The sequence below is a fragment of the Panthera leo genome, chromosome A2 (genome assembly GCF_018350215.1).
Source record: "Panthera leo isolate Ple1 chromosome A2, P.leo_Ple1_pat1.1, whole genome shotgun sequence".
Taxonomy (NCBI): domain Eukaryota; kingdom Metazoa; phylum Chordata; class Mammalia; order Carnivora; family Felidae; genus Panthera; species Panthera leo.
In genome coordinates this window covers 44649173-44670653 of record NC_056680.1, presented here as the reverse complement: position 1 = coordinate 44670653, position 21481 = coordinate 44649173, and the positions used below count along the sequence as shown (strand labels likewise).

At 37.7% G+C, this 21481-nt stretch overlaps 1 protein-coding gene and 1 long non-coding RNA gene across 8 annotated transcripts in view; one reads left to right on the top strand and one right to left on the bottom strand.

The window, feature by feature from the left end:
- Positions 1 to 21481, bottom strand: part of CNTN4 (contactin 4) — an 893585-nt gene that overhangs the window by 202221 nt on the left and 669883 nt on the right. The window lies entirely within an intron of this gene.
- Positions 9908 to 14260, top strand: LOC122214588. Its single transcript, XR_006199981.1, has 3 exons — positions 9908 to 9994; positions 13682 to 13803; positions 14135 to 14260. It is a non-coding gene; the product is annotated as an uncharacterized LOC122214588 (long non-coding RNA).

Here is a 21481-nt window from a genome sequence, read left to right as displayed (position 1 = left end):
GGGAGTGTGAATGAGGGTGTTAGTGGTGGAAGTGGGGAGAAGTTGTTAGACACAGGGTATACTTTGAAGGTACAATGCAAAGGATTTGCTAACAAATTAGATGGTAGTATAAGAAAAGGAAATAAATTAAGGGTTATGTCCTAAATTTCAGTCTTGAGCCAATGGATAAACGGGGCGGCCCTTTCCTATAACTGGGAAAACTCTAGCAAGATCAGATTTAGAAAGAAGATCAAAGCTCAAGTTTGGTCATGTTATCTTTGAGATGACTATTAGGCAACCAAGCAAGGTGATGATCAGACAATGGATACACGAGTCTTGCTTGGATTTAGGAGGGAGGGATAGTGAAGATAGACATTTGGGAAACATAAGTATAAAAGTGGTTTTTAAAGCCATGAGCTATATGACATCATTAGGGAGTATGTATATATACTCCCTATATACAAAGTCTGGGTCCTGAACTTGAGGGCTCTTATAATTCACTTAAAGAAGATGGGAAGATGACAGGAAAGTAAGAAGAAGCCAGTTAAGGAGACTGAAATGGGAAACTAGTGAAGTACAGGGGTACCAAGAGAGTTGTAGCCCAAGGTCAAGGGAAGAGAGTATTTCAAGTTGAGAGTGATCAACTATATCCAAATGCTGCTGACTGGCTGAATAGAGAGACAACTGAGAATTTACCACTGGCAGTAGTACCATAGGAGATCACTGATGAGACTATTTAAGTACAATTCTGGGGAAAAGTCCTGATGCACTATGTGCAGGAGTCACTGACACAGAAGATGCAGAGATAACTCTTTTGTGCAGTTTTGCAGTAAAGGAGAGCATAGAAAGGGGGTAGTGGGGGTCAAGGGACTTGCTGATTTATTTAGGACGGAAGGTATTGTTGCATGTTTGAATGCAGATAGAAGGGATGTAGCAGGGAAAGAGAATTTATTGAATGCAGGGAAAAGGAGAAAAACAATGGCTAGAGCAGTCTTTGAGAGGGTGAGAGGGTACAGAATTCAGTGCACAAATGGGTGAGGTTGACCTTACAGGCCCAGAGAAATTCTGTATTTGTGTTAGGGGAGGAAGCAGAAAAGTATCCATTGCCACAGCCACTACGTGAGACAGAAACACCAACATCTCCTAGTTGGATTATTACAACTTCCATGCTCTTGGTTTCTCTTTACACACTCATACCCTACTGCAAGCCATTTCCCACACTCTTCAGGAGAGTTATATTTTCAAACTATAAACACAATTACCTAAAACCTAATGACTTTCCACTGTCCTTGTGTCAAAGAACGTAATCCTCAAGATGGCTTCAACAAGTCTCACGGAGAAAATTTTAAATGTTGAATGAAGTCTCAATATATTCTCTTAACTAACCTGTTCTTGAAAAAAATGGGGAGGGGGGTTGGTTTCTATATTTTTTTTATAAGCTTCAACCGAATAGAAAAGGTTCTTCTGTTTTTACATCTTATATTTCAATGTGACCTAGTTAATCCTTTAATAGCTAGCTTTCAATGCCTTTGATCAGCTTCTTACTGTGATATAAAAGATTAGATCCTATTCCTAAGAGTAAATCTCCTGTGGAACATTTCCTTGGTGAAATGTTTAATATTGTGGTCAATGGATGAAAATGAAATTCCTACAAATGCCTGTGTTATCACGAATGAGAACATTTCTAATAACTGTGCTTTCAACCTATTCCCTTCTGTTCCTCGTGGATATACCTTTCCCATGTAACAAAGAGCCTCTGACCCACAAAAAATGAAAAGATTTCTTCAAAAAGGTTTGAGCAAATAACCAAATCCTTAGGCTATTGGCCAAATGCAGATTTGATGTTGCAGCCCGTTTGGGAATTGATAAATTCCTTTATTCATCGCTGGTTACAGATGGAATCCCTGACTTGGTCCCCATAAGACTGATGAAATTGTAGCAGAAAAATAAAAATAAAAATAAAAATAAAAATAATTCTTATTCTCTTTCACTTGTACAGGAATTCTCCACCACAGTACATTTTCTTGGTGATGATAACAGTTGGCAACATAAGCATACTTCAAAGAATGCAGGATATAACAAGGTCGTAATATGAAGCAATTTCAACTAGGATTGTAGCAGAGATGATAATCTCTGCACTGTATTAACATATCAGTGCTCGAAACAGCTGGACTAAAATCCAAAATCTACCCAGATATAACTTTTTTTGAGCCATTTTTTTGGGCAATGCAAAGAAAAGCAGATAGGTTGGTCCAAATTCCATAAGAGTTAGCATCACTCTTCTTAGTATTTTTTTGGGAAATCTTGTCCAACAATGGGCATTTAGGCTTAAAACACCTCTGAGTGTTTTATTCTCACTCTTTGGTTTCACATGATAAAGGAGAATACAAAAGGTGAGGTAAGAGGACTGGGCTTCCTGGTACTGAACATATGAACAGGAAGTATCACCTCTTTACCAATTAGAAGATAGTAACAGCATCATAGAAACAGCTTTTCACCGACCTTATGCAAGGCTTTTACTCTTTTACTCTACAGATGTAGATCACACAGCTAATTGCCAGAAACCTGGGACCCAGGTCTTCTGTCTTCTGGTCTAGTACTCTTACTCTAGTATTCTCATTTAAAAATTGGGAGACTTGTGTTCCTGGGTGGCTCAGTCGGTTAAAAGTCCGACTTTGGTTCTGGTCATGATCTCACAGCTCATGGGTTCAAGCCCTGCACTGGGCTCTATGCTGACAACTTGGAGCCTGGAGCCTGCTTCAGATTCTGTGTCTCCCTCTATCTCTGTCTTTCCACAGCTCTCTCTCTCTCTCTCTCTCTGTGTGTCTCTCTCAAATATACATAAACATTAATTTTTTTTAAAAAATATTGGGAGACTTAGTATTTAAAAAATGTAGTTTTTCCATGGGATGCCTGCTTGGCTCAGTTGGTTAAGCATCCAACTCTTGGTTTCGGCTCAGGTCATGCTCTCACGGTTTTGTGGGTTCAAACCCCAAGTAAGGGTCTGTACTGGCAGTAAGGAGCCTGCTTGGGATTCTCTCTTCCCTCTCTCTCTCTCTCTCTCTCTCTGTCCCTCCTGCACTCATGCTGTCTCTATCTCTCTTGAAAAATAAATAAATAAACTTAAAATTTTTTTTAAATATCTAGCTTTTCCAAAAGAAGAAGGATGAGAAGGAGATGAGGTAGAGAAGGAGGAAGGGAAAGGATGAGAAGGAGGAAAAGAAAAAGAAAAGAAAAGTGAAGATCTGATCTCACACTCCCACATGACAACAGCAGGTAGAATGTTAAAACTCTATCTTTTCTGTAAAAAACTTGTCTTAGGTTAACTTTCTGGCTTTGTCATCCTGAAAAATCTGATAAAGGTAAAATGTCATCCAGGTGACCAGGCAACAGTGCTACAGTAAAAATAATCCAGGATTGGCAGTCAGTGTGTTGGCTTTCCCTGAATGTGGTGACTCTCATCACAGACTTGGACTGTGGAAGCTACACGAGATCTTTGCTCCTACTTAAGACGTCAACCTTCTAAGTCAGAAGGCTCCATGCTTGGTTACATTCTTTGTTCTTAAAATATGACTGCAGGGACAAAAATCAGTCCCTGAATTGCTGTTTGTACGACTCCTGGACTCCCACTGAAGGGAAGAACCTGGCTCTGCTCTTTAGGGGTGCATTCTGTCCTGACCTGCCGTGTGCCAAGTGTGCTCCATGGTGATCAGGTCAGTCTGAATGCCTCACTGATCCTAAGAACACCCACTTGGATGCCTGGTAGTACCCATCACTTGCCCCTTTTAGATGAGATGCATGGTCTCTAGTTGACCAGAGCCTTCACTCTTCCCATTATCTCACGCCTGGCTTTTTCAGTGTTGTCTCTGAAAGGTTTAGAGCCCTGGTCCAGATTCTGGATAAGGTAATTTATTCTTACAGTAACTTGACAAGTAACCTGTCAAGCGAAGTACTGAATGTCTCAATATTTATGAGCTTTAGAAAAATAAAAATCATTCACCTACAGGGGACTAACATGTTTCTGTTATGGTCACCTCTTCTTTATTTTGCTTTTTGGACAAAAGCAAAAACCTGCTATGCTGGCCCAGTGGGCTTCTAATTTTCTCTTTTCTGCCCCTAGTTTCTATGGACATCTGACGTAAAAATTAATAATCCAGCCAAAATCTAAGAGGCCATTTTGACTGACTTCAGATAATTCTTTTTTAACAATTAATTGAAAAACAAGTCTTCACCTACTGAGTTCACATCTTAGGACAAATCCTTTGCAGATATGGAAAGAAAGAACATTTTCAAAATAATTGGGCTTCATCTCTGAGTATTCAACATAACAATTAGTAATATATCTGTTAAATAAAAATTTAGGATGTGTGTGTCAGTGTGGATGCGATTAAAAAAAAAATAAAACCACAAAAAACAAAAACCAAAAACTGGTTACAGGCTGTCAACAAGCCAGAGGAAGGAGGCCATTAGCACGGCATTCATCATTCAGTAGTTCCAGGAACTTCATTTGAGAGAACAATCTACCTGCTTTAATTTTTGTGAACCCCCTATGAGTTACAGATGCCAGATGTCTTTTCTCTGGCTACCTCTCTGATGACAGGCATAGTGGCACATAAAAAGAAAAGCAGCCAGTGTTGGGGAGGAAGCTCACGGCTTATGGCGGGACAGTCCATTATTAATGGAGAAAGTCACAGGGTAGTTAATGTACGGATGTCAGACTTTCCAACTTTCAGAGAGTCCCCTTGGGAAGTGGTGGTGACAGATGTGACGAAGGCAGAACTGCAAGCAGAGTGATAGTCAGCAGGGTATCATTAGACTGCTTGAAGAGCAGGGGCTCCTGAGTGATTAAGAGGTAAGAGCTTACAAGAGCCATGCATAAATTACACATCCCAGGGTCAACACCCCAAATTCTTCTTCATTTTTTTTTTTACAAGGCATAGGATCTGAATGGCAAATATATGCTATCAGCCTGTCAACAGAAACTCTTAAAACTTTGCTATTTCTTATACTCAGTGTATACGAAAGCAAACTGACTCTTCATTTAATTAACCCTGGATTGTTTCCCAGCTGCTTTTGGAAAGGGATATTGTGGGACAGAATGTAAAAGGGTGTTCAGAGGAGTCCTTTCACGTACTTGTGACTCATTTTAAAGATACCTGTACACAACACAGATGAGAGTTTTTAAAGCCAGGATTATGAAGGATTAATTTCAGTTTTAGCCAGTTCTACCTTTTAACAAGCCGATTCATTCTCATTCTGAAAACTTCAGTATAATCACATGAAAGCTTCTGGACTTTAAGCTTTATGGATCTACCCAGACATTAAAATGGAGGCCACATATGACTTAACAGGGAAACCACTTATACGTGGTTTGTTGAGTGAAGCTGCTCATTGTCAGGAAACTGACATACTCTGTGTTACTCTGACATACTTAGCCCTGAAACTCTGAGTTTAATTCAGACTTGATTCTTAATTGTTTATGAGATGTCTAGAATGCTGGTGTATCACAAGTAAACCTACATTAATTGCATTTTGCTGTTAAAGACTGTTCCTGGGTACATGGGATTTTGTTGAAAATAAAAGAAGGTGTACCAGTGGAAAGCCAATTTGGTATGGTATTTGCTACAAAATAAAGTATGATGTGTTTCAGCTCACAGCCACTTTCAGGCTTTGGACCACTGACTTTCACATCCCTTCCCTGTATTTCACTGGTTGATTTTTAGTGACAAATGCCATATTTCCCCAGCTGAGATAAGTATGGAAATGAAAACAGAAGCTATGTCAACTTGAATTTAAAGTTTTCTAACCTGAAAATGAACTAGTCCTCTTAGCATAATGCACTCCCCCGCAAGCAATTCTCTTAACTAGGCTACAGTGCCATTTGGGAGTGGGGTGTTTATATGTATATTTTCCTCAGTCCCTGCAGAAAGTCATCATCTGAGCATTGCTGAGTGCAGATTTAATGCACATCACTGCACACTTGCTCCAGTAACACGGTGAGGGCCTGCCACTGGAGATTCAGAACAGCTCTAGGCAGGAGCAAAGCGGATTATTGCCAATCCAGGCATTTTTAGTGATAAGCATCTCTCAAAGCAGGGTAGAAGGGCAGCTATTTTAACTTGACTATCCAGACCAATTTTCAAATGGAGAATAAGTAATAAAATAGCTATATATTTGCAAGATACCCATATGTTCATGGGTTGTAGAAACTCCTCCATACAATGCAAACAAACATTTTACTCCCACAAAAGCTGGCAGAAAAATGCTTTTTTGGACAAAGAGGTAATTAACAATGGAGAACCATTTAAATCAAAGCTAGAAGGAACCTTGGAGTTCACTAAATCCAACATACACTTGAATTTTAAAGTTCCTGTTCCAGATATTTTTAAGCATATACCAATTATGAAAGTAGAGATAATGGGATAATGAACCCTCATGTATCGTCCACCTTTAATAATTATCAGCATTGTTTCATTCTTACATATCTCCTACCCTCCTTGGGTGTTAGTTGTCACAGAAATATATCTCTACTTTTCATTACACTTCTATTTTATAACTTAAAACATTTTTAATCTAAAATATGGGAAAGATTAAAGCAGATACTCTTTTTAGAGTTATCTGTATTATTTTTAAAAAAAAAATTTTTTTAACGTTTATTTATTTTTGAGACAGAGAGAGACACAGCATGAACGGGGGAGGGGCAGAGAGAGAGGGAGACACAGAATCGGAAACAGGCTCCAGGCTCTGAGCCATCAGCCCAGAGCCCGACACGGGGCTCGAACTCGCGGACCGCGAGATCGTGACCTGAGCTGAAGTCGGACGCTTAACCGACTGAGCCACCCAGGCGCCCCATGAGTTATCTGTATTCTTAAAGACTTTTCCTCATATTGTAGACATATCAAAAAATGTTGTTTATGAATTGCTGAGGAATGTCATATTTACTTAACGTCTCAAGCATTTTGTTATCTATAAAATGGGGACATAGGTACTATTATGGTTGTTGTAAGAATTAAATTAGTTAACATATGCAAAGAATTTTAAATTGTGCCTGACCTGTATTATCCACTCTCTAATGTTAGTATTACTAACATTCATATGTGAGGTTGCTTTTGCTTTGTCAGGTTCTGGTGAGAAGATTATATTCATTTCATTAAATGAACTGGTCGCTTTTCATCCTGTCTTTGCTCTGACACAAATTATTTGGTAAGGGAATTACCTTAAATTTTTTTAAGATATTCTTTTTAATGTTTATTCATTTTTTTTTTAAATATGAAATTTATTGTCAAACTGGTTTCCATACAACACCCAGTGCTCATCCCAACAGGTGCCCTCCTCAGTGCCCATCACCCACTTTCCCCTCCCTCCCACACCCTATCAACCCTCAGTTTATTCTCACTTTTTAAGAGTCTCCTATGGTTTGGTTCTCTCCCTCTCTAACTTTTTTTTTCCTCCCCCCCCCCCCCCACCCATGGTCTTCTGTTAAGTTCTCAGGATCCACACAAGAGTGATAACAAATGGTATCTGTCTTTCTCTGTATGACTTATTTCACTTAGCATAACACTCTCCAGTTCCATCACATTGTCACCAAACTCCACACCCGAAAAACAAATAATCCAGGGAAGGAATGGGCAGAAAACATGAATAGACACTTCTCTAAAGAAGACATCCAGATGGCCAATAGGCACATGAGGAGTGCTCAATGTCACTCCTCATCAGGGAAATACAAATCAAAAAACACTCAGACATCACCTCACACCAGTCAGAGTGGCTAAAATGAACAAATTAGGAGACTATAGATGCAGGAGAGGATGTGGAGAAACTGGAAACTTCTTGCACTGTTAGTGGGAATGCAAACTGGTGCAGCCACTCTGGAAAACAGTGTGGAGGTTCCTCAAAAAATTAAAAATAAATCTACTCTATGACCCAGCAATAGCACTGCTAGGAATTTACCCAAGGGATAGAGGAATGCTGATGCATAGGGACACATGTACCCCTATGTTTATAGCAACACTTTCAACAATAGCCAAATTATGGAAAGAGCCTAAATGTCCATCAACTGATGAACAGATAAAGAAATTATGGTTTTACATACACAATGGAATACTACTTGGCAATGAGAAAGAATGAAATATGGCCTTTTATTACCTTAAATTTTTGAAAAAAAATCTCTTATAAAATTTGTGACTCAGAGCACTTGGGAGAAAGTGATTCTTGATAGCTTTCAATTCTCCCATGATAAATGGTCTATTCAGATTTTCTATATTTTCTTGGTTCAATTTTGTTATTTATGTGGTCTCAGTAGATTTTTCATTTCATCTAGATGTTCAAATGGTCATAGAATTGTGGGTGGTTTGCTCTTATGATTTTAAATCTTGTATGCAAAATTGTATGCTCTTTTTAATTTCTAATATTCTGTATCTGTATTTCTCTGTTTTTTTTATTAGATTTGGAGAGGAATGCACTTATGTGTTTCTTTTCCTTCTCAAAACTTCTCTCAGACATCTCATGTGTACGGTTTCTATTTTCCAATTTACTAATTTTGACCTTTATCTTCTTTTCTTCTATTCCCCTTAGTGTGTGTGTGTGTGTGTGTGTGTGTGTGTGTGTGTGTGTGTGTTTTATTTTACCTTTTTGAAGTGAATAGTTTACTGATTTTGATTTCCAGAATTATTTTTTACTGTTTATTTATTTATTTTGAGATAGAGAGAGTGCAGGGGAGGGGAAGAGAGAGAGAGAGGGAGAGAGAATCCCAAGCACTATCAGTGCACAGCCTGACCCTGGGATCCATCTCATGAATAGTGAAATCATGACCTGAGCTGAGATCAAGAGGTGGGGCTTGAATTCACAAACCATGAGCCTAAATTGAGAGCTGGTCGCTGAACCAAGTGAGCCACACAGGCATCCCCAGAATTTCTTAATAACAAGTTCAGTTATTCACTTGCTTCTAGATGCACTATTTGTAAATTTCATAAGTGTAGATGTATTTGGTTTCATTTCTTCAAATTTTGAAACATCCCTAAATTTGTGTCTTTCTGCTTTGACCCAGCAGAAATTAGAAAAATGAATCGACATTTTCATGGGTTGATATTTTTTAAATGTGGTTATTGTTGTTGTATAAACTTGACCTATAGCTAATTTCTAGCTTAACTATATAATGGCAAAAAATAAGACTGATCTGTACAATTTTAACTTGTTGAAATGTTTTTCATGGCTTATTAAGTAATCAATTACAATAAGCATTACATGGGCACTTGGAAGGAACATATATATACAGGAGCTCCCGCTCATGCACATATTTGCTTTCCATGGTTTCAGTTACCTCTGGTCAACTGTGGTAAGGTGAGAATGTTAATAGTGGACTAATGTGATGTCACAATATCTATGTGATTCACATCACTACATCTCATTATGCAGGTATTTTATCATCTCACATCATCACAAGAAGGATTAGTACAGTAAAATAAGATATTTTTGGAGAGAGACTACATTTGCTTATATTTTCTTACAGTATATTGTTATAATTGTACTATTTTATTATTAGTTATTGTTATTAATTCCTTCCTATGCTTAAATGATAAATTAAATTTTATCATAGGTATCTACATATAGGAAAAAAATTGTATATATACGGTTTAGTACTATCTGTGATCTCAGGCATCCACTGGGGGTCTTGGAAAATATTCCCTGTGAATAAGGGAGGAGTACTATATATGTTTTGGTATTACCTTATTGAAATATTTTGTATACTTATTTGTATATACATGTCCTGTCAAATTAAATACTATGCTTTAGTAATTTCATCTAGGATTTCCAAATATTTAGCATTATAAATTTTGACCCTATGTTTTCTGGAATTTAAAATAACATAATTGGAATGTCTTCATTGGGGTTTGTGTACCTTAATAATAAAAGTATCTTTTCATGGGGTGTCTGGCTGGCTCAGTCAAAAAAGCATTCAAGTCTTGACCTTGGAGTCATGTGTTTGAGCACCACCTTGGGTGTAAAGTTTACTTAAGTAAGTAAAACTTAAAAAAAAAACACAATTTTTTTCTCAACTAACGCTTTGCATACAAATAATACTTGGTCCTACAATAGTAAATCTACCATCTTCGTTTTTAAAGTCTATTTTCTTAGAATAGATTAAAAAAATTTTTTTAACGTTTATTTATTTTTGAGAGAGAGAGAGAGAGAGAGAGAGAGAGAGAGAAGGAGAGAGAACACATGAGCAGGGGAGGGGCAGAGAGAGGGAGACACAGAATCCGAAGCAGGCTCCAGGCTCTGAGCTGTCAGCGCAGAGCCAGATGCGGGGCTTGAACTCACAAACTGTGAGATCATGACCTAAGCTGAGGTTGGACACTTAACCGACTGAGCCACCCAGGCGCCCCAGAATAGATATTTTATTTAAAAATAAATGCCATCATATTCGAATTATCTCAAAAAAAAGTTTAACTGAATGTGATGCTCTCATGTTTCATATGAAAGTTTTATCTCTTTACATTTCTGTCTTATACTATATACTCTTGTATCTGTCATCTGTTTTGTGAATTTTTTATTCACGCTGTTTTGCTCCTCTTTACCTTTAGTCTTTGGTTGGATAGATTACAATTTCTTTAACTGTGAAGGTATACATTCTGTTTTTATATCTTTATATAAAACATTCTTTTTTTATACCTTTAGATAAAAGATAAAAACGCATTGTTTTTATATTTTTATATATACTGACCTATATGTCCTCTAATTATTAGAATAAAGAATAACATAAAAATTTGTGATTCCCTCTTGGGGAACCTGGGTGGCTCAGTTGGTTGAGCGTCCGGCTTCAATTCAGGTCATGATCTTGTGGTTCATGGGTTCGAGTCCCACATTGGGCTCTGTGCTGACAGATCAGAGCCTGGAACTTGCTTCAGATTCTGTGTCTCCCTCTCTCTCTGCTCCTCTCCCACTCACACTCTGTCTCTAAAAATAAATAAATGTTAAAGAAAATTAAAGAAAAAACCAAAAACTTTTGATTCCCTCTCAAAGAGGGGACAGTACAGTATGTGTTTACTATTAAAAGGATGATGTCCTGGAAGGTATTATGCTAAGTAAAATGAATCCGTCAGATACAGACAGATATCATATGTTTTCACTCATATGTGGAACTTACATAGTTTCAAACAGAGAGGGAGGCAAACCATAAGAGACTCTTAAAAACAGAGAACAAACTGAGGGTTGATGGGGGGAGGGTCAGGGGAGACAGGAAAATGGGTTATGGGCATTGAGGAGGGCACTTGTTAGGATGAGCACTGGGTGTTGTATGTAAACGATGAATCATGGGAATCTACCCCAAAACCAAGAGCACACTGTGTATACTGTATGTTACCTAATTTGAAAATAATTTTTTTTTAAAAATAAAAAAGTAAAAGGATGATGTGTTGGTATAGAATGTTAAGTATGCCATGATATCAAATGAAATAGTATGTACACACTGATAAAATATCTTTATCAATAATACTGATGATATATAGACTGGATCCTTACTCCTGAAATTCCATATTTATGAAGCTTTCTGATCATTATACATCCCTTTTGCATTCTTTAAAAAAGCTTATCTAGTTAGTCATGCTTATCACTAACTCAATTTTCTACAATGTTCATTTGGCTTTTTATTGTGTCTGTACTGCAGGTTTTCATTCTTTCATTTCTAATCTTTGTTAGGTCCTTCTAAATGCTGGTCTATATCAGCATCAGATGGCTTTTCATAGTAGCATCTTTGCTTCATAGAATCCATGTTTTCTTTGTCTTGACTGAAAGTACAACAGAGATGTCTCTTTGTTATGTTTTGTTTTGCGTCCTCAGACAATGGTTGACATTTCCCTCCTTTTGCCTCTCTTTATCAGTGAGTATTTTCTTAGGTGACCACAATGGAGTAGATTTTTTATTTAAGTCTGTTAACATTGTGATTCTACTCAGGTCTTAGGTTCACCAACCAAATGTGGGTGTATCCCTTTATTCCCTCAAACTGGCCATGGCGGTGGGTAGGGGGGTGGTCCCAGAATTCCCATCTCAAGTCTTAAGTTTAAAGCAATTTGATAGCCATGTTCCCTTTCCAAATTACTGGTGTGTGGCTATCATTAATTTAGTAAGATTCTGAGGAACTAAGAGAGAACTCCCTATTGCTTCAGTTATGACCTTCACGGTGAACTGGCAGAACCCCTTTCCTTTGTCCACACCCAATATGCCATGTGAGCCTCTTTCTCTGTAAAGCATTAGTTAGTAGAACTATTGGTTCCTAGTGACTTTGGGGAGCAGGGAGATGGTGTATCCTGTGTGTGTGTTAGTAAGCACGGTAGGTCACTTCCTCTGGATACCTTAGGAAAAAAATGTTTTCTTATAATAAGGAGATGGCCATCAGACCTTTAAATTAGATGTCTGGACTGAAATATATGTAATATAGGAGTACCTGGGTGAGTCAGTTGGTTACGCATCTGACTTTGGCTCAGGTCATGATCCCACGGTTTGTGGGTTTGAGCCCCGTGTAGGGCTCTGTGTTGACAGCTCAGAGCCTGGAGCCTGCTTCACATTCTATGTCTCTCTCTTTCTCTCTGCCCCTCCCCTACTTGTGCTCATTCTCTTTCTCTCTCTTTCTCTCTCAAAATAAATAAATAAATAAATAAATAAATAAATAAATAAATAAATAAACAAACATTAAAAAATAAAAACAAGAAATATATTTGATACAGAGATACAATGTGGCTATTGCAGAAGACTTTAAAGACATCCTTCCCACATTCCTCGTTGTAAATTTAGTTGTTTAGTCATGAGTCTCTGCTCAAATCTGAATATTTGTGTCTCCCCCAAATTCATATTTTGAAATCTTACCCCTAAAAGGTAGAAGTATTAGCAGGTAGGGCCTTTGGGAAGCGATTAGGTCATGAAGGTGAAACCCTCATGAGTGGGATAAGTGCTCTTATAAAACAGACCCCACAGAGCTCCCTAGTCCCTTCCACCAACGTGAGGACACAGCAAAATATTACCTGTAATGAACTGGGAAGAAAAGCCTCACCCGATCATTCTGCCACCCTGATTTCAGAATTCCAGCTTCCAGAACTGTGAGAAATAAATTAGTTTTTTACAAGCCACCCAGTCTGTGGTATTTTGTTATAGCAGCCTGAAAAGATTAAGATAGTCTCCTATGGTTATTGCTCAATTTGGCCTATTTGTGCTATAATTATAGGTAATTCTTCAAATAAATTTTTGATGACTACTCTGTTTTTAGTCTGATTAAAACTTTCTTTGTTTTTCACAAAAAGCTAGGTAATAATAAATCAGCCTTAGCTACAAAGAACCCATGTTTCAATACTTCCTTCCACTGTAACTCATCCCCTATCTCACTTAAAATATCTTCAGCAGCATCTTACTTTCAGAAAAACACCCTAATCTTTAACACTACTCCAGAGCCCAGTCTCTGCCTATATCCCAGTCTTAAAGTTGTACTATTCTCCCCACCGCTCTTGGGTACCACATGACTTCTTCTCATGGCCAGACAACCTTCCCCACTCCAGATGCACGTATTGTTGCTCTGGCTGTGATACCATTCCTTCCCTTTACCCTTTCATCCTTCTCAATCTGAGCTCCAGAGCGACTTCTGCAAGGAAGTTTCTCCCAGGTTACATCATGTCTTTCTAACAGATACCTCATTTTACTGTGCTTTGCTTTACAGTGCTTCACAGACCTTGCTTTTTCACAAATTGAAGGTTTGTGGCAACCCTGTGTTAACCCAGTCTGTAGGTGCCATTCTTCCAAGGGCATTTTGCTGACTTCATGTCTCTGTGTCACATTTTGGTAAGTTTTGCAATATTTCAAGCTTTTTCATTATTATTTTATGGGTTGTGGTGATCTGTGAGCACTGAGTTTTGATGTTACTATTGTTAACTATTTGGGGGCACCATGAACTGTGCCCATACATGAGGGTGAACTTAATTTATAAATGTGTATGTTCTGACTGCTCTATCAGCTCGCATCTCCCCATCTCTCTCCCTCTCCTTTGGCCTCCCTATTTCCTTTCCAACAATACTGAAGCCAGGCCAATTAATAACCCTACAACGGTCTCTAACTGTTCTATAGTCAAAGAAAGAGTAAAGTGATGTAGAAAACTTCACTGTCTTATTTTCAGAAACTGCCACAGCTACTCCAACCTTCAGCAAACATCACCCTGATCAATTAGCAGCCATCAATATTGAAGCAAGACCCTCCACCAGCCAAAAAGATGACTGTGAAAGCTCAGATGATGGTTAGCAATTTTTAGCAATAAAGCATTTTTAATTAAGGTATGGACATCATTTTTTGAGACATACTGCTCCTTCACACTTAATACAGTATAGTGTACACATAACTTTTATAAGCACAGAGAAACAAAAAATTCATTTGGCTTGCATTATTGCAGTATTTGCTTTATTACAGTGGTCTGTAACTAAACCCACAATATCTGTAAGGTAAGCCTATATTTTACATGATTAGATCATTGAGCCCTGTTGTTCACTCAGCCCACAACTAAAAGCACACATTCCAATGTGACTATCTGAATACCCCCTAACTCCTCAGCAGACCTGTAAGTCTGTGGTAGGGGAACCATTCTGTTTTTGCTCACTGCTATATTGGCCACATCTATACCAATGCCTTTGCAACTGAGAGGTTCTGTCAAAGTCAGATATTTTTATTTTTAAAAAGCAATCTATTCTCTTCGATCTGAAATCCTAACTTACATACTTCATTAGGACCTAATTATAAATCCCATTTATCACAATCATTTCCACTGAAATAAACTGGAACCGTACATTGATAAGGAATGCTGGCTTGCGGATAGAGTGAACAAATTCAAATGGTAGCAGGACTCACAGATGAGAAGGTGTAGGAATGTCTTTCTTATATTTATGTGTTCATTTCAGAGCTGTGTTATACCTACCTTGTTTTACAGTAAGTGGAAGCCACAAATTGAGGAAATATGATACTTAAATCAGCTACATTTTATTTTTAAAATTTTCTTTTCAAAAGGCAAAAGTTTGCATAAAGTGATAAGAACTTGGCCTCAAACACCTACAACCAAACTATTTTGGCATTTCCTAGGTGTTCTCTAGTCTATGTGCTGTTTAAGGGAATGAGAAAGCATACACGTTCCAAATCACATCACAAAGTAGAGATTCCTTGGATATTTCTGAAGTGCTACATTATCAACTGCAACAATCTCTCCAGCTGTGTCTGCCATATGCATTTATGAATTCCTGTGGAGTGTTGTTATAACACAACTCCTTTCCAGGGGTTAATTTAGACACTGAAGATTATGATAATGTGTTAACCTGCAACTTTCTGATGTGTGTTACAGTTGGAGATGTGAAGAGCTTTCTCAGTACAGCACGGTGGCCCAGTTTTGTTTTGTTAGCAGCCAGTATCTACCTATGAGATCATGAACATTCTTCCAATCAGCTACTGAATTAAAGATCTGACATATCTTCTAGTTCATTATATGGACAGAAGTGGTGTCTCTATAAGAGAAGTTAAAAGAAGTTAAAAGAAGTTTTTCATCCATACTGTTCATCCTTGATAAATATACAACCACTTAATTAAATCATTTTCTTTTAAATCAGTATTCTGATACTACATAGAATCAGAAACTATAACCCTATCTGTAGACAAATTGCCACAATTTACTCTTTTGGGTGTGAACTTCACTTGTCCAAATGTGTAGTTTTCTCAAGTCTGTGATTTAGCCTACTTAAGTTATTTTCTTCCTAAATGTCTGAAAACTAACTGAACAAGTTGAAAAATACATATATCAGGAAAATGGCTGACTTCTTATTTGTGATGTAACACTCACAGGATCAAGATCCCTGATAGTACTGAACATTATGGAGCCTTCAGTTTCTGATCTCCCAACCAGAGTCTATTTCCAAATTTCCAGGACTCAGACAGCATTTCCTCATTCTATGTACCACACCATTATCCTGCTTAATTCAATGTAACATCATGATGCAATGACCTGACAAAACACCAATTTGTTGCTGAAAACATATCTAAAGAGCTGCTTGTTTCTTCCTCAGCTGAAAAGATGAGATTCGTAGGGTATATTTCCAGTGGGCATTAAAACAAGAATGGTTCCCATACATCCTGCAGTGATTGCCCACTGGATTATTTATGAAATGCTCAGCCAGGTTCATGTTATTGAAAGATCAGTGTTGATCATTTGTTCTGTTCCGGCTGGTACATCCCTTGTAGTACTCTACTGGATATGTAATGAGCTTTTCACATCTCCAGACTCTTCACATCCCAACTAGCACCTGTGATCCCACACAATATCATCCTTCACTGCTTTCTGGGACAGGACAACTCCAAAAGAGAAAGCTCAACATGAAATTGAGCTTTGCTGAAATGATCACAGTTTGCAGATCATTCAGCTTTACGGATCAAACCTCACTTCCCAAATACCATTTCTTTTTGGTGCTAATGTGTTTGGCCCTTACTTTGACTGATCAATGGGCCTCCAGTTCTAAGGATCAAACCTGGAGATAACGTCTTTGATATTTTTTTATGTTTAAAAAGAGACATTTCCAACCTGAATATAAATCTATCCATAAATACTCTTACATAGTGCCTATCCGTAAATTAAATGCACAGTAACTGTCAGGAGAGAAGCTGGGTAATTAAGGCCATCGTTATTTAACTAAAATGCTTTGGTTTCTGCCAAATAATGAACATGTTAACATTTACACAGAAGCAAAGGAGGAAACAAAGAGATAGAAAAAGAATTTCCTGAAATTTATTTCTGGAATAACTTTTTTCTTAACTAAATGATTCTCTTTAGGCTACTGGAAGCAAAGAAATTTAATTAATTGCTACTTATTAAGTAGCTGAGTTAATTTCTAAGTTTATGGATTTGCTGTGGCTGCAAAACAGTTTAGGTAGAAAGTATATGGCTATCACTCCTTAGGAACTCTTCTTAGAACCCAAACCAACAATTCTCTATACAGGTTAATTTAAGATATTGGTGGTTGGCTACAAAAGGTTTAGAAATTATTCTATGAAAAGGAAATTTTTGCCACTTATGCACTCATTTTTTTCTCTTGATATGTACAGAGTTGTTGACACTAAAGCACCCAAAAGTATAGTCATAAAACATTCAAGTTGTTTTAAAAAGCTGACAGGAAAATCAAAGGCAAAAAGTATGCCAGTAGCATTATTGAATAAGCTTAACTAATTGTGGAGATCACTGAGATCAGAAATACTAACCGTAATTCTTGTAGTCATATCTGATGGGGGACAAGCAAGTCATTCTTTAAGACATGCAAGACCTAATTCCCTCCTTTGCTTCCGGTGCCGATTCTTTCTTTGAGCTAAATGATCTCAACGGAGGCTGTATTTGTGTAATAAAGACGAATCATCCTAGTGGCCTATCCTCCCAAACATGAAACACTCCACCATGCCATTTGTGTGGAAGGGTTTATAACAAGTAGTCTCTGATCAATGTGGCTCTTTTTTCTGCTCAATGAGTGAAAAAGGGGAGGCTTAATGAGTGAAGAAAATCATCGCCTTCCAGACGGTTTCACAGTACTCTATGCTGACTAAATATCTAATGAGTTGAAATCTCCTCTGATTGGCAAAGTGGGAAGAAAAAAAAGGGGGGGGAACTAGACCATTACATTTCAGATGAAAGAGTCCAGGTTCATATATTTCAAAGGAATATGGTAGAGTTAGAGAGTGAAAACATGTCTTAAGAAAGTTTAATGCCACCCCCCCAAAAGAAAAACCAAAATCCACCCCAAAACAAAACAATACCTAGTAGTCTGTAGCACTAATAACCCTATCACTAAAGGTTAGCCTTTCCTCATTGAATTGCAGTATCTGTTTAAGTAAACACAAAAAGTTTCTTGGGTTAGACAAGAAACTTAGCATGCATTTCCCACAGATATCATAATGTAAATATCAAATATCATACAAGGTAGTTTACCCATGTTTGACTGATCCCTAATACATATGCTTTTTTATTAAAGTATAGTTGACCTACAATGTTATAATAGTTTCATGTGTATAACACAGTAACTTTACAATTCTATACATTAGGCGATACTCCCCATGATAATCTTAATTACTGTCACCACTCAAAGTTATTACATTATTGACTATGTGTTTTATGCTGTATTTTTCATTCCTATGACTTATTCCTTTTACAAGTGGAACTTTGTGTCTCTTAATCCCCTTTACCTATTTCACCCATGGTCCACAAGCCCTCCTCTCTGGCAACACCAGTTTGTTTTCTGTATTTATGAGTTTGTGGGTTTTTTTTTTTTTGTTTTTGTTCTCATTTGTTTGTTTCTTAGATTTCACTTATAAGTGAACTCATATAATATCTGTCTTTCTCTGTCTGACATATTTCACTTAGTATAGCACCCTCTAGGTCCATACATGTTATCAAGAATGGTAAGGTTTCATTCTCCCCCCCTCCCCCTTTTTTTTTGAGAGAGAGAGCATAGATGTGTGCACATGTGGGGCAGGGGTGAGGAGTGAGAGAGAGAATCCCAAGCAGGCTCCACATGTGGAGCCTGACATGGAGCTCAATCCCACAACCCTGGGATCATGACCTGACCCAAAAATCAAGAGTCTGATGCTCAATTGACTGAGACACCCAGAGGCCCCTAGATTTTATTTTATTTTTTTTTATGTCTGAGTAATATTCCATTGTATGTATGCATGCATATATGTGTGTACCCACACACACACACACACACACCACATTTTCTTTATCCTATCAAAGGACACTTGGGCTGCTTCCATATCTTGGCTGTTGTAAATAATGCTACAATAAACATAGCGATGCATATATCTTTTCAAATTAGTGTTTTTGCTTTCTTTGGGTAAATACCCAGTAGTGGAATTACTGAATCATATGGTATTTCCATCTTTAATTTTTTGAAGAACTTCCATACCATTTTACATAGTGGCTGCACCAATTTATATTCTCACCAACAGTGCACAAAGGTTCCCTTTCTTGCACATCCTCGCCAACACTTGTTGTTGCTCATCTTTTTGGTACCAGTCATTCCCATTCTGACTGGTGTGAGGTGACATCTCATTGTAGTTTTGATTTGTATTTCCCTTATGTTTAGAGACATCGAGCGTCTTTTCATGTGTTTGTTGGCCACGTGAATGTCTTCCTTGGGAAAATATATATTCAGGTCTTTTGCTCACTTTCTAGTTGGATTATTTGGGTGGTTTTAGTGTTCAGTTGTATGAATTCTTTATATATTTTGGATATTTACCCTTTTATTGAATATATCATTTGCAAATATCTTCTCCAATTCAGTAGGTTGTCTTTTCATTTTGTTGATGGTTTCCTTTGCAGTGCAAAAGCTTTTTAGTTTGACGGAGTCCCAATAGTTTATTTTTGCTTTCGTTTCCCTTGCCTGAGAAGACACATCCAGAAAAATGTTGCTAAGGCCAATGTCTAAGAGATTACTGTCCATGTTTTCTTTTAGGAGTTTATGGTTTCAGGTCTTATATTTAGGTTTTCAACCATTTTGAGTTTATTTTTGTGTATGGTGTAAGAAATTGGTCCAGTTTCATTCTTTTGCATGTAGCTGTTAAGTTTTTCAACATTTATTGAAGAGACTGTCTTTTCCCCCATTGTATATTCTTGTCTCCTTTGCTGTAGGTTAAATAGCCATATAAAAATGGGTTTATTTCCAGGCTCTCTATACTGATCCATTGATCTATGTGTCTGTTTTTGTGCTAGTACCATACTGGTTCGATTACTAGAGATTTGTAGTCTATATTGAAATCTGAGACTGTGATACTGTTCTTCTTTCTTAAGATTACTTTAGTTATTGATGGTCTTTTGTGGTTCCACACAAATTTTAGGATGATTCTAGTTCTGTGAAAAATGCTACTTGTATTTTGATAGGGAATACAATGAATGTATATATTGCTTTGTATAGTATGGATATATTAACATGAAATCTTTCTTCCACCCCATGAACATAGAATATCTTCCCATCTGTTTGTGTTTTCTTCAGTTTCCTTGAACAATGTCTTATAATTTTCATAGTATAGGTTTTTCACCTTCTTGGTTAAATTTATTTCTACATATCTTATGCAGCATTTTAACTGTGCAAATTGCTGCCACATTTATTACATGTTTTTACTCTAACATATTTGAGAGGTATATAGAACAAATATAAATATTATTTGGATAACATAATACTGTATGAAGATTGGAGAGTTACACTTAGAAAAAAGATACAGGGAGAGAGGGACAGCCTAAAACGTGGATGAAAGAAAGCTGGAACTGGGCTGCTTCTTGAAGAAAGTGGCCAGTTGTCCAAATGACAGGTTGATAAAACTAGAACCCAGCCATTTTGATATTAATTTTCCAGGGAGTCTGATATGGCATATGGTGCCCAGTAAGTAAACCTCTTAGATGTCAGCAGTACTTAAGACCCACAGGACAGTGTGTTATTGTCTCAGGTTTGGATCTGGATGCATCTTTGGGTGAAACATGAGGGAAAGAGCTAAACTTAGTGTCTATACTACAGTGAAATGAATTGGTATTTGGAGTAAATAAAGATGCACCCAGAAGTCTGAAGGTATATAGAACTGGTAAGCATGGGAGCCAGTATGGGGCAGGGGTTGGGGATTGGCATGGAGTGGGGCTGGGCAGAGCTGGCTGCTTGACAAAATGTGGATGTCTTGAGCATTATTCTGGGCATAGAGGACATTCATTCTAGCATAGCAACATCACTCCAGACCCAAGACCTGTTGGCATAGTTTGAATTCAATAAGAAACTGGGTGAGCCTGGGACACCTGGGTGGTTCAGTTGGTTAAGCAGCCAACTCCTGATTTTGGCTCAGGTCATAATCTCACGGTTCATGGGTTTGAGCACTCACAGTGCAGAGCCTGCTTTGGATTCTCTGTCTCCCTCTACCTGCCCCATCCCCCTCTTCCTCTCAAAAATATATAAACATTAAACAAAATTACAGAAACTGGGTGAGCCTGATCCTGAAGGTGACATCTTGATGATAGAAACAGTATGTGTGGGAAGACAGAAACCAAAAGGGCTCAGAAAAGTTATGTAATTGGCCCAAGACCACATAGTAAGTTAATATGAGATCTGGGCCTGGAATTTGGTGTCCCAGTTTCCTGCTTTTTCCTCTGTCCTACAGTAAAAACAAAATGATCCAGCTGAAATAACTATGCTGTTGGAAGGCACACTTCTTTCAGGGTTATAATATTCGTGGATATGTCCAGATCAAATCAAATTTCCTGGACCCTGGAGAGGTTTGCAAATAGAGAGATTTTGCTGAGACAAGATCTACTTGATTTTGTAATGCAGAGATACACATTTTGCACCCTGATGGCAGATTAGAATCATGTATAGTGCTTTTAAAAATATAAAGGATGCCAGAGGACCCCTCTCAAGAAAGGCACACTTAATTGATCTGGGACAGGGCCCAAAGAATCACCAGCATAGAGAAT